The sequence below is a fragment of the Nyctibius grandis genome, chromosome 33, assembly GCF_013368605.1.
Source record: "Nyctibius grandis isolate bNycGra1 chromosome 33, bNycGra1.pri, whole genome shotgun sequence".
NCBI lineage: Eukaryota > Metazoa > Chordata > Aves > Nyctibiiformes > Nyctibiidae > Nyctibius > Nyctibius grandis.
Genome location: NC_090690.1, coordinates 884,591 through 898,188, shown reverse-complemented (window position 1 = coordinate 898,188; position 13,598 = coordinate 884,591). Strand labels below are relative to the sequence as shown.

The 13,598-nt window shown below is 48.4% G+C and overlaps 1 long non-coding RNA gene across 1 annotated transcript in view; it reads left to right on the top strand.

Moving 5' to 3' along the window:
• Window positions 1–423: 423 nt before the first annotated feature.
• Window positions 424–13,598, top strand: part of LOC137675488 (uncharacterized) — a 50,876-nt gene continuing 37,701 nt past the window's right edge. The window contains exon 1 of the long non-coding RNA XR_011049962.1: window positions 424–506. This is a non-coding gene — a long non-coding RNA (uncharacterized lncRNA). The remainder of the gene's footprint in view (window positions 507–13,598) is intronic.

Sequence of the window (13,598 nt, the reverse complement as noted above, 5' to 3'; positions counted from 1 at the left end):
AGCATATTAACCTTTGTGTACTCTTGCCGGGTCTCGACAAAAGATGTCTGTTAGGAACTGCAGGGCTCGTCGTAATTGCTTGCCATGTGGGTAAATGATCCGGAGCTGTGTGAAGATAAGAAGAAATTGCTAAAGGCAAATCACCTGGGTTTTATTATGCTTGCCCTAAAAATAATTAGCATGGCCTATGAAATCATACTGTGAGGGGGTTTGTTTTAGCAGGAAACTGTAACCTATATATTGTAGCTTTCTTGCTGGAGAGCTGATTTTTGTAGTTGTGTTGATGTGTCTTTTTTTTTTTTTTCTTTATTATTTTCTTTTTTAACTACAGTGAAAGACAAATGAACAAGATCCTACTGCTCTGAATGGCAACACGGTGACTGCTTGCCAGCCTGTAAAACCTGGTATTGTCCCTCCTGGAGTCAGAGCTTGACCTTAAGAAAACTCCTGCCAGTTTCTCTGAGGGAACACGTCCCTGTGCTGCTGCAGAAGCCTGTTTGCCACAGGTAACGCTTTTTACTTGGCATTATGGGTTGTGTGTTTGCCACGAGGCATAAAAATCCACCACTTCTTCTGAGATTGAATGACTTTGCATGGGAGCAAACCGGTGGTTTTTTCCATTTGCTGTGTCTATGTGGGACCACAAAAATATCAAGGTCAGAACAGAAAGCAGGAAATAAACCAGCAACTGCATATGAAATTACAGGCTTGCTGGTTTAAGTGCCAGCTACCCACAATTTGCTGTGAATTGCAGGTGATCGGAACCTCTGAAAAGCATTTGTGTGCATACAGTGTTGGCGACCCCGAGCATTAAAACCCTGAGTCAGCTTTCTTAAAAAGTGTTTTGACTTAAATAATGAGATACTACAGAAATAGTAATATGGGGCTGTGTTTGCTCAAAGCCTTTAGGGATTTGTCAAGCTTTGTTCTGCCAGTTTCTTCTCTGTGACAGTCCTCGGTTTATTTGTACCTGAGTGCATTGGAGGTGTCTGTGGCCCAGGTGTCTGGCCACAGATGAGAGACTGCAGAGACCCTTACGTGTGTCTAGTGCTCCCCAGGCCCTCCCTGCGGCCAGAGTAGGGAGGGAGGATCATCCTAAGCCTTGTGTTCGTTTTACCCAGTGTGAGTTAACTCCTGTGTCTAAGGGCTTCAGTACCCTGCTGTTGGAGCTCTGGTGCCTCAATGGCAGCTGTACACGTCAGCGGCTGCTGCTGTGCTTCTGGGGAGGGACAGACTGATTCCTGGACTTGCACCAGCGGGGCTGAGGTGGTGGATTGTGACACTGTGAGGATATTCATTGGCATCAGCTTGGCTCTGGGGACAACAGAGTCTTGCTTGCAGGCACCTTCAAATACCTGGTGCGTACTTGGCAGTACTAATGGCAGGGAAGTGGCTCTGGAGCACAGGGCTTCCCTGCCAGTCACTCGGAGCACTCACAAAGCTGCTGATGAACGGGGTACTTGTCTGCTGCCAGCACTCGGTGTGAAGGGTGTAACTTCAACGATTTGGTCACTTGCTGGGAGCATTCGTATTCTCTCTTGTTTATTACCATTGAATTTGGGTGAGCTGTGTGCAACTCCTGGTCTGGGCCTTCATGTGCAGCCAGCAGCAGGCGTTCCGGGGTAGGTGGTACACGTCTGGTGGCTCCTGGACACTGGAAGATGTTGCCAGGCGGCCTGCAGGCTCGGGAAGGCTGGCCTCCCTTCCCGGGGTGCGGGACCTTGTCAGCAGGGCAGGACCCTGCTGTGACCAGGGACTCCAAATGGCACGGGTTTGCTGAGCGGGTCAGGGGTTTGTAACTTGCAGTGCTAGCTGCAGCCTGGGTGCCTAAAGAGGCCCTTCAGGTGTGGTGTGAACTCCTGGGGCTATTGGGTGCTAATGTCTGGCCCTTTTGAGTCCCGCTTTAGATGCCAGTTCTGACCCGCCGTGTTTGTTGCTTCCCCCAAACTAACCCCAGTGTGGATCAATCCTGAATGAGCGGCGTTCCTCTGTTGGGCTCTGTTTCCTGCTGGTAGTACTGGATGGGTTAAGGGAAGAAAAGTGAATCCATCATTTCTTGTCTAAAACAAAGTCAAATCATATTGATTTGGGTGTTCTTCATTGTATGTTTAATTTGCAGTTAAACCGAAGCTGCTATTATCAGCCTGCAGCAACCTGTAAAGACACTTTATTTTGAGATGGCCTGTCCTCCATCTGTCCCCGTTGGGGTGTTCCCTGTCTGGTGGACACGAGAATCTCTAGCTGAGTTTTAAAAAAACCCATCTCCTAGGAAAGGCATCCACTGCAGACAGCTTCTTCCTGGGAATCCTTCTGTTTGCTTTGTCCAGCCGCTTTCTGAGCTTCCTTTTAAAGGTCATGGAGAGTCATAAAAACCCTTTTCCCCATTATTACACATTTAAAACAATAGATTCCTTGCTGCATTCACTTGGGCTGGGTTTATTAGACTAAGAGGTGAATTCCTGTAGTAATTAGTCATTACAACAGTATTCACTAGAAAAACAGAAATATGCTACTCTATAATTTGGTTTGCGTTTAAAATAAAATACAAAAACCCTACTGAACACGCAGAAAAAAGCGGGCAGCAACCCGCAAGGCATGAACACAGGCTGTTGGTTTACATTTTCCTAATTCCAGGGTAACCTGAAATAATGCTTCTGCATGGGTCTGGGGCAGAACGTGCTAGTCCCAGCAAATTTTGTGGGGTAGCAGAGGCTGAATAAACACCTGATGTGATGATTTGACCTTAACCCGCTGCTTCTTAGTTCTACAATATCAGGCCAGAATCTCTCAAAGATCTAAACTTTCCTGAAGGTCACTGGTGCTTCTTGTGCATTGAAAGATGATTCAAAGGAAGATCTCGGTAGTGAGAGCACCAGACATCCTGGGACAAGCCCAACCGAACTGCTGCTCGCTCAGGGCAATGCTGCTCCCTATAAGTTTCAGAGACCCATTAAGGACCAACAAACTGAAATAAAAATTGGACTGAATCTAGACCCAAACTCCCCAGCTGAGGTTCATCGCTACAAAAATAGGAAAAAGAAAACCAGAAATCTCTTCTGCTGAGCTGCAGACCATCAGTTTTTAGGCTTTTTGCAGTGAAAGCTCAGTGTTGTTCCTCCCTTCCTCAGTGGGGTGAAGTAAGGAACTTGCCTAACCGAGCGTCCCCTCTGCCATCCTGTGCCAGCCCGTGTGCCACTTGGGGTTCTGCACAGCTGGGCTGCTGCTGAGCTGCTGCCACGTGGTGAGAAGGACTTGGTGCAGCTCGCTTGAGTCAGATTTACTTCAAAGCTGAGAAGTTTTGGAGACATAACTTTCAACACGGAGATAGAAAGACTGACTGGGAGCTGGTAGCCTTCTCTGACACAAATTCCCCTGCGCTGTTCAATGCCTCTCTGGGCTCCAAAGTTTCAGAAACAATGCTAGCCTAGAAACCAGCAGGGCAATCCCTTTCCCTACTGATTATGTATTTTTCTGCAGTAAAACAGTGTAGGAAAGGCATTGAATTATATAAACCACAGCAGTGCTTGGTCCTCACAGCCCTCGGTGACTTGGAGGCACTAAAGACAATGGGATGTAGCAGTATAGTAGTTTCCACACTCTGGATTTATATTATTAAATACCAGAATAAATACTCATTTCAAACCCACATCATTTGTCAGCTCTTGACTTATGGCTGCTTTGGTAACTTAGACACCCTCTCCTTCTGCCAAGTTCCCATGCTCTTTGTTTTGAATATGTGTAATTTTATGTGTTTGGACTTAAATAACTTCTGCTGTTTCTCCAAAGTTCCTCCTGTGCTAGAACCTGCCAGACCCCTCCTGGGGAGGAACAAAGGCAGAGGCACTTCCAAACAGGATGAGCAGGAAGGGGGGAGGACTGTGTTCTTGAGAAACACATTGTTTGGTTTTTTTTTTTATAGGGAATTGGAAAGTCATGCAGAAATTGAATCAACTTTGCTGTTAACTTTGGTCATGGATCTTGAAAATGTCTTTTTCCCGTGAAATCCCTGTGGCTTTCTGGAGTTAAGCACCCATAGGCCATGTTTACACAGCAGCTGTGGACGTAAGAGGTGACTGGGTGCTAGAGGGCTGTTCAAAAACCCTGCAACACGTTGTGCATCTGACTTTATTTAAAAACAGTTCGTGCTGGGTGCCTCCATCACCTCGATGCTTTTTTAAAATCCCTCTACAAGTCTATAAGCCTCTTTAAGTATTGAATGCTGGTGTCTGTCTAGACTAGTTTTGCATGCATGAGTTTGGCAACATGACTTAAACAAGTTCATTGTATAAATGGATGCAAAAAAAAGTCCCAAAAGACTTTAACATTCTGTCAGTGCTCGATGCAGGCCTCACGGAGTCTCTGCTGGATACTGAGCTAGCATAAATCAGCATAGTTCAGTAGTCGCTACCTGGAGCTCTGCTGGTTTATACCAGGGGAGATGGAAAATGATGTCTCTTGTGCTTAGAGCAGGGGCTAGGAGGGCTGGATGAGAAGTGGTTTCCCTGATGCCCTTTGAGACTGGTGTGGTTTGTCTCGCAAGTGGAATGAGTTTGGCATGTCTTAACTACCATTCATCAGCTACTAAACACATGACAGAAAGGTCATGGACATGTGGAGATAACAAGGGACCCTGTGAATTAGGAGTAAGAAATAACAGCATTTAGGGCTGGCTGGAGACTTAAATGTTTCAAAATCAGACTTGGGGAAAAGTAGAAGTGATATTTCCTTTTGACCTTTTAGAAACACTCTGAAAGACTCCAGACTGCACAGAGGCTGGAAGTAAGGGCCTTGGGGGCTTCTTGTGCCGACAAGCCCTGGTCTAGGGCTGTCCTCGATGAGAGACCTTGGAGCCGGGCAGCCCGGGCTCCTGGGGCAGCCAAGCCAGGCTGGAGAACTGCCAGGCTCTGCTGAATCCCTGGCTGCTGCTGTGTCAGCACTCCTCTGAAAGCAGCCCAGCCCAGGGAGCGCTGCACTGTGCCAGGCTGGCATTTTCAGAGGAGTGTTGCCTGGGAAAACTTGAAGCTAGTTTCATTGCAGAGCTGCACAGCGAAGGCAGTGACGCTAACGGATGGCAAAGCAGCAGGGCAAGGCTGGGCTGTCAGGGCAAAACTCTGAGGTAACCTGGTCTAGATGAATTTTGTCTTGGGAGAGCTAGAGAAATGTTTCTCTTGCTGAGAACCTATTTGCAGCATGTCCCAGGCAGGCAGAGATGGATGTCAGGGGGAGCTTCCTGCGGGCGTAGCTGTAGCTGTTTGCTCTGCAGCAGAGCTCACTGCACAGCCAGGACGCGGCGCGGGGCTGCCCGCTGCTCCGGGTACCCCCTGCCCTTCCCTGGGCAGTGCACGAGGCTCAGTCCAGCTCCTGTGCCTCCTCTCCTCGCCCACGTGCTGCCCAGTGGGATACGATGGGACAAAGGCAGCCAACGTCCATCCACCCCCTGGGGAAATGTGAGCAAAAGGGGCAAAGTGGGGCATTAGCCAAGCACTGTCGGCCGTGTGTGGTGAACTGCCAGGGCTGGGGTGACAGCACGGGGCAGCGCTTGAGGCCTTGCAGTGGGGGCTTCTCAGAGCTGTACCGCGTATTCCAAAACATGCAGGGTGGAGACAGGGAGCTGGCAAGCCAGGCACGCTACCCTGTCACCCTGAGAGGCAGGACGAGTCTTCTCCTCTCTCTTCACCTCTGTTTCTTCCTTTGTAAGCTGGACTATAATGTTGTTTGTGTCTGGAGGATCACCAAGTACTTCGGTTTTCTTAAAATGTAATCTCCACTTGGTACCAGTAACCCCACCTGCCACCATCCAGGTAACACGCCAAGTCAGCCAGTGAACAGCTTTCCATGACAAGTCTGTCCACGTGGAGCCAGCCTGGGCACAGGAGGTGTGACTGGGTGAGCTGCTTTGCTGCCTCACTTTAATGCAGCCGTCCTGGAGTCCTGATTTTAAGAAACGCTTCCAAAAGCTGAGTGCTAACTAATAGGGCCAGCTGGAGTTAGGTTTACAGAATAACCCAGTCCTTAAAATGAGCTCAGCATGTGGGGTAGGTCTTAGAGATTGAGCACTTCTGGCTGTCTGGCAGGAGGTGTTGGAAGCCCTGGATCCTCTGGAAATCTGATGCTGTCGATCTGGAGCAGCTCACGTGTGAGGTACCATGGCAGCCAAAGGCCTGATAACCACAGGAAAGGCAGTAGAAACCTTTGCTACTTCTGTGTGAAGAGTGGTCTAAAACAACTAGTTCTCTGCATAATAGAACTGAAAAAAAAGTCATGTTGATTTTTCTGTTGATTAGGGGATTTTGGATGTTTTACAAGCTTCATCTGAACCTTTTGCCCTGACTGGGACTCTTTTGGTGTCACACACGGGCTCACACCACCACCCTTTCTGCCAGTTCATTCGTACTTTGTCTTTCTTCTTGCCATCTGTTACTTTCCTTAAAACTTAATGATCTGGCTTTAGTCTCTGCTTGGGGTAAGCAGCATCCCATAGGCATCCAAAACTTCCATTATTTGTTATTATTGTTTATTTACCTGTTTATTGGGAAAACACTGAAGACAGATGGATAATGGAAAGGTTAAGCAGCAAATTGCTGTGCTTCTGCCTGGTCAGAGAACATGGGGCACAGCCTTCCTAACCTGTCATATAAGTCCTAATGGGCAAGGAAAATTATTTTGCCTTCCACTAAAGGGCAATTTTCTGATCAGCTCTCATTTTGAAGCACGCAGAGAAGAGAGAGCAAAAGGAGAGAAATATTTATTTATATATGTATAAAAAAGAGGAAAGGGAAGAAGAAAGAAAGAAACACTTAAGCTTTAATGGAAGCTCATTTTTGTAAAGTAGCCTCATGGCCCCTGTGGGCCCCAAGAATTAAACGCTGTCATTCATAGCTTGAAAGCGGAGCCATCCAGTTTGCAGACACCTGTCATAATTAAACTAATGGCTCTGAAAATGTGCCTTGATATTAAATCTATCTTCCACCGAGGAGCAGGGCTGATTAAAACCGCTGTTTGACAGTTAATGATGAACCTCTCGCTTGCTGAGCTCCGTAACTGGAACAGACCGGTTCATCCCTCCCTCCCCTTATCGAGCCCTTTCCCGTATCCCTCCCGCCTCCCACCCCGAGCTCCATGGCTTCTCCCCAGGTCCTGCTCTACGGGCGGTGGGAGATGGAGAGTCCTGAGGCTCTCGGCGAGCTCCTGGGGTGGTCGGTGTTTGCCACAGGCTTGGGCTGCGACTCCAGTGTGCGGTTAGTGGTGGGAGAGAAGGCATCCACGCGAGTACGGGATTTGCGAGGGGTTGACCTGCCGTAGTGCTTGTGGTACTGTAGAGCTGCTGCTGATGGGGAAAATGCTGAATCTCATTTTTCTGCCCAAAAACTGTGCCCTGTCTGGGGCTGTGCATCTGGGAGAGCTCAGAGAGGTCTTTTTGCAGTGCTGGTATTAGGTAGTTGGCATCAAAATATGACTCTTTCTTGCTCCAGGGTTCATCAGCTGCTCCTCCTTCTTCCCCTGAAGATGTCAGAACCAACTTCTTCTGACATCACAGCTTGTTGCCAGGGCAATGGGTTTGCTGTTGCAAAGCCAGGATTATGATTAAACAGAGAAAGAAGAGTCCTTAAGGAACAAAACCGGTGTTTACTTGGTAATGTGTCCGATAACTACTTGGGATGTCTGAATACTTACCTCTAAACAGACTGGTCCAGCCCTACCTCTGAAACCCATCAAGCCAGTTGTCTCCCTTTTTCTTTTCCACTTGCTGCTGACCTAACCAAGGACAAAAACGAGACAAGCTGTGAGGACCGAGTCCCACTTGCCCCACAGGTGGTTGGTTTTGACACTCAAACTGCAGCAGCAATCTGAGCGTGGGATGCCCAGATAGGCACAGTAATCCTCGAGTGAATGCAGAGCTAATCAGACAGAGCCCCAGTAATTAGTGTGACACAAACTCTGCAAAGTTCAGATAAGCATCAGCAGTTCCAAGTAGCATTTATTATTATTTGCTGGGTCTCTTAGTCTCTAGGTACTCGAATTCCCCAGCTCTACAATGGAGATAAAGCTCTCTTGTCTGCTTTGTTTTAATTGTTGATGTGCTCTGTGGGGCAACGGCTGCCTCCCTCTGAAGGCGTGCCCAGCATCAGCGTATGGCCACTGTACAAATAACTGATATTCACGAGTGAGGATGCTGCTGAGATGGTGAGGGGGGTCCTTTGATAAATATATATGGGGAAAAAAACCCACTTGTTGGAGCCACCCGATGGCAGGAGCCTGCCCTCCAGCCCGCCTCGCCCTGACGCCCAGCCGGGCTCCTCGCTGACTATCATTAGCTTTCTTACCCAGCTCTAATGCCATCCGCTGCCACAACAGTAATTACCAGGAGATTAGGCAGCATTAAGCACTCTTTAATTTGACACATTGCAATGATCTCCATTCAGCCTTTCTGCTCGAATAACTCTCCATAAATATTTTGTGAGGCTACCAAAATAAACAGAGGCTCGGCTGTTTGCACAGCTGAGATCTTCGCAGCTTTTTGAGAGCCCAGGTAGCAAAGCCAAGGGTGGCACCAGGGGCATGGATGGGAGCTGAGTGGTCAGTTGGGTATGTGAGAGCATCAGGGAGTGGGAAAATATCTTTGTATAGCAAAAGTAAGAATAATAATGATAATATATACCTCACACCAATGGCAATTTAATAGGAAACATTTTTTAAACAACAACCCAATAAAGAGAGATGGGTATTTATGTAAGAAGTGGCTGCATTAGAAGAAATAATAATTACACTGGAGTTGTGTTATCTTTTTTTTTCTTTTTTTTGGTGTGCTATTAGCCTAGACATTATTCATTAAGTAATGCAATGGAAAACCACTGTTAATACAGCAATAAATCCCATGGGGCCCCATTGCTTCTGAGATAGGATCATTTGGTAATTACAGTGCATTAGAAGTTCAATATTCTTTCATTTTTTTCCCCTCGGCTCCTCGCCTGGATGAGTGGTGGGCTGCGAAGACACGTGCTGTGAGGATTGCCTGTACACACACCGTGCGCTGCTCCACGTGGTGCTCCGGCGCCTGGCGCTGAGCTGGGCGAGAGCCAAGCGAGCGGAGCGGCAGGGAGAGCTCGGGGGGGCTGGGGGGTCCCTGCGCCTCCCGGGGTGCCCGCGTGTCTGCTGGCTGGCGAAGGAGCCCAGGACAATGGCGCTGTTAGGGTGGGCTCTGCAGCTGTCTGTGGGAGATGGTGTGAATCTGGGCTCGAAAGCTTTCGTCCCACTCTGTGGGCAGCGTCTCCTCTTACTGCGTGAGTAATGGAGGAGCAAGGGCTTGCGGGCGCTTGGGAGCGACGGACAGATGGCTCAGCCAGAGCGCGGGTGAGCCAGGGCCAGAGGAGGAGAGAGTTCTTGGTGGGTTATTGACAAGATCTTGACAAAAATAATTGCTGCTTTCAGGAAGATATTGTAGAGGCCCCTGACCAGAGCCAGGAAGGGATTGCCCACCTCCACTCGCCCGAGCCGTGGAGCCCCTGCTCATCAGAGCACCGAGCCTGGGGGGCAGCTGTGTTTGTTCTGGGGTGACGCTGCCGCCATGCAAAGGAACCTCCCCTTCCTCGGTCAGGCAGCTGCTCCTAAACAATAGGGAAATCTATTGGCTGCCTTAACAGACGCATCTTCCCTGCGTGCTAAGTAAACTGTCTCCATTTACGGTGTCAATACTGGCTCAGGCTCTTCCCTGTTCCTGAAGCAGCCCTCGCCAGCTCGTGGCCGGCTGCCGCCCCGGCTCTCCTGCGCGGGGAGGGCTGTCAATAGCCCTGTCAATAAGATACTGGGGACTATTGATCAGCGTAGGCGTTCAGGGGTCACTGGTCGATAGGAACTCTCATCAGGAGATGTAGGAAATGAGCGCTTTCAAATACAGGCAGCAAAGTGAGACTCCCCGAGGGGGACCGATACAACTCAATTTTCCCTCTCCTGTCGCTTTGTCAATTTGCCCAAGTCTGGAGAAGGTGGTGGCTGCAGAGCAAGGAGAGAGGGGGAGGAGAGGGAACAACGTATCAGAGTGTTTGACTGAAAACATCTCGGAGGCTGAAAAACAGCCAGCCACAACCCAGCTGCAGGCTGGCATCAGGCTGGGCGCTGGGGCAGGGCAGAGAGGAGAGCAGGCTCGGCGTGTGTGGCTCTGCCCAGGTGCCAGTGGCTCATTTTGAAAGGGGCAGAGTGAGGTTTTCATTGTTTTCATTTTCTGCACTTTTTTGTCTCCTTGTGAGACAGGTACAAAGCACAGAATAAGGGGTTTCCTCCTTTGAAGCAGTGACAGTAGGTTAAAGCAGAAAGGTACAGCCTGAACCAAGGGGAGCTGAAACCTCAGCTGAGCACTGAGCGTCCCTCCGCGGGGTTCGCGGGTGCCTCGTGTGGAAGGAGCAGGGGTATTACAGGGATCTCATCCCGGCTAGATCATAGGATCGTGAGATCATTTTGGTTGGGAAGGACCTAGATACAGCGTAGGGGAGTCCCTTAAACCCCTTGTGTCATGGTGACACTGTGATGCAGAAGTATTCGCATGTCCATCTCGCATGACATCTCCTTGCTGGGTTCCAGCTTCCAGCACACAAATGTGGTACGTGATGGGGGGAAGCTGCAGCTACTCAGCGTTACTCCCAATAGCTCAGGGGTCTGAGTATTTCCCTAAGTGCCATCAGATTTCATGCGTTGCAAAACATCTTTTTCTCTCTACCTTGCGACTTGGCATTATTTTTCATCTTGTGGTATTGTTTTCCCCTTTCCGGATAGTTTCCCAGCTCCGCATACCTCTGACTTGCTTGATTGTGATACTTTTTCAGGGTTTAGGTTTTTTTTTTCCCCTGTTCTCAATTGCTCAGGGCCAGTGCTTGAAATTAAACTGTCTCTCTGTGATGCAAATCAGATAAGAGAAACCAAATGAGCCCCATGTGTTCATCTGCAGAATCCTATTCTGCTAAAACTCATTCTGTTTCATTCTGATCTTAGACAGATGTAAATCAAGAGGAACTTATTTCAAACCAATGTCAGCAGGAAAAAGCTCAGCAGAAATAACACAAACACGGTGCCTTGTGTGTTTATCACTCTTCAAGGTAAGATAAACTTTGAGCCCGATTGTGATTCTCCAACGTTGTGCAGGCTGTAGTGCAACCCCCAGTAACGCATTTGCAGCAGGAACTGGTGTGTGCTGGGTGGTGCAACGCAGGCGAGGAGGAGAGGGACGCAAGGCACGGCGGAAATTTGGGGAAAAGGGATATACAAAGCATAACAAAATGCAGCTTGGGGTCATTTCAAAGCTGTGGCTCAGAGCTCAGCGAATACATTTCATCCAAGGCAGCCTGAGAGGCCACCTGCCACCGTTGATGTGGAGGGCTGGCTGTGAGCCGTACCCCTGGGGTCTGCCAGCTCCACCGCGGCCGAGCTCAGCTGCGAAGCACGGTGTAGGTGAGGTACTGAGTCCCCAAGACAGGACCCAGGCAGGGAGTGTTGGACTGGCCTAATTTAGGAAGACAAACTCTCAGGCTAACCCTAAAAAGGGAAACTGGGGAGTAGAGCCTCGGATTATGAAGCAACAAAAATAAAAACTCCATCAAGGATCAACCCATCTGCTGTCTGGTGAGCTCCCCATCCTGCCCCGTGGGCCCTTTCCCCAGAGGGGCCGGGAGGACAGGAGTACGTAGGCAGGTTGTGGCACGGAGAAGCGGTCATGGCAGCGCTTCCCCAGCGCAAGTGGCACCAGCACAAAAGAGAAGAAAAAAAAAATGCAAGCAAATAAAAAGAAGCCCATTTGCAAATAGTGTAAGGAATGCATGTTCCCATACGTGCTGCTATTAAGTCCGTTCGAATCATATCAGCAAACATCGTGTCAGCTTGGAGAGGTTCCTACTTATTTCTTTTCCCTGTGAAATGTTTTTCAATGCCTGAGCGAATCAAAATGAATGTAAATGAGGTTTATTAAGTCAACCCCACACGGTGCTGTATTGTCAGTGTTTGTAGGCTGTGACAGGTTAGTTATTGCAGTTTGAAGGGAATGTCACCAGCACAGCAGTCTTCAGAAGTAACTTTTTAAAAGAATAATAATAATAATAACAACAACATCATCTCAGGAGTATCTGTGATTTTTTTTTTTTTGAGAAGTCATTTCACAGAAAGGTGGTGTGTCTGGAGGGCATTTCCAGGCAGCCTCCGGAGTTTGCAGAGGCAGCGTGCTTTGTGTCCAGCCGTGTGTGCACAGTCTGTGTTGGGGCCACATCCGGGCTCCACAGTTATTTTCTCTCCTCTCCTGGTTCGCGTACACTACCAATCTCCATGACATCTGGAAGATATCCGTTTGTAAATATAACCCATTGAGCTGTCTCACGAGTCTTGCTGGTCTTCAGTGAGCCAGTCTCATTATTTTTAGTAAATTACTTTGGCTTTGGCTGTGCTACAAAAAAACAACCAGTAAGGGTAGCATTAATTTAGTTATTTAGACTTAAAAGAACAGCGACACCCACCCAAGGCTCTAGGTGCCTTAACACTGTTAATTGTACAATAAATTCCATTCAGTTACAAACTCTGCCTCATTAATATCCTCATTTCCATAGGCACTCAGCCAGCAAGCCACCACCCTGCTGTCACCTAGAAAGCTCACTCTCCAGCCTCTCTGAACACTCTCTCCAGGCTTTTGCAGCATATTTGACAAGCCATCACATCAGGTTATTTCTGACCAAATAGCCTTCAGGAGCTTGGAGGCCTCATGGGCAATGCCCAGGGATCTGCTCGTGGCATCCCAGCTGTGTGGTCTTTCCAAGCATGGCTGGTCACAACGGCATGGGGAGATGTGACACCGTAGGAAGGCTGGTCCCAAGTCATTCCGTGGGGTCCTTTGGTGGGACCTGGGCTCTCTGGGTTGTCTACTGTGGCTCTTCTCCCATGAACTCCTCATAGCGTGGGCTGGAGGACTTTAGTAATCTTGACTCCTAAGAATCTGAAAATGGCCTTCTTTAGCAACGTGCACATTTTTTGCCATCTGCAGCTAAGTTTACAGGCAGGCAGAGGTACTTTCTGGGTAAACTGTTCCTTACAGTGTTCCCCTTCGCCCCTCAGCTGGATTCTCCATAGTTAGATTCTCCGCCAGTTTATTCTGCAGGAAGATCCTTTCCCTTGGATCAACAAGGAGGGTGGGATGTTTTAGCCAGATTTTAGAATATGTAGGTGAAACCTGTGAGTCAGTGTGGATGTGTGCAATCATACTCATTCATTAGCTGTCTCTACTAACTGAAAAATAGTTGTGAAAATTAAGACAGCTTTGTTCTCGAAGCCAGCAGACAGAATCCAGCCCTCACCTAGATGAGTTTCCAGCAGCACTGGCCTAAAATTGATCTAATGAAACACCCACAACACTTAATGTACTTTGGGTAGGTTACTGTTAGATCAGAAATGTTCTGAGGATGTCACATAAGCTAGACAAAATTATTTGTTCCCTAAAGGTATCGATCTGTGCAAGGTGCCTTGCAGTCCATCTGCAGAGAAAGGAGGTGCAGCCTGACAGAAACCTGCTCTGGTTTTGCATATTTATTCCTCCTTTAAATCATTTCCAAACCACTAAACCATTTTACAAG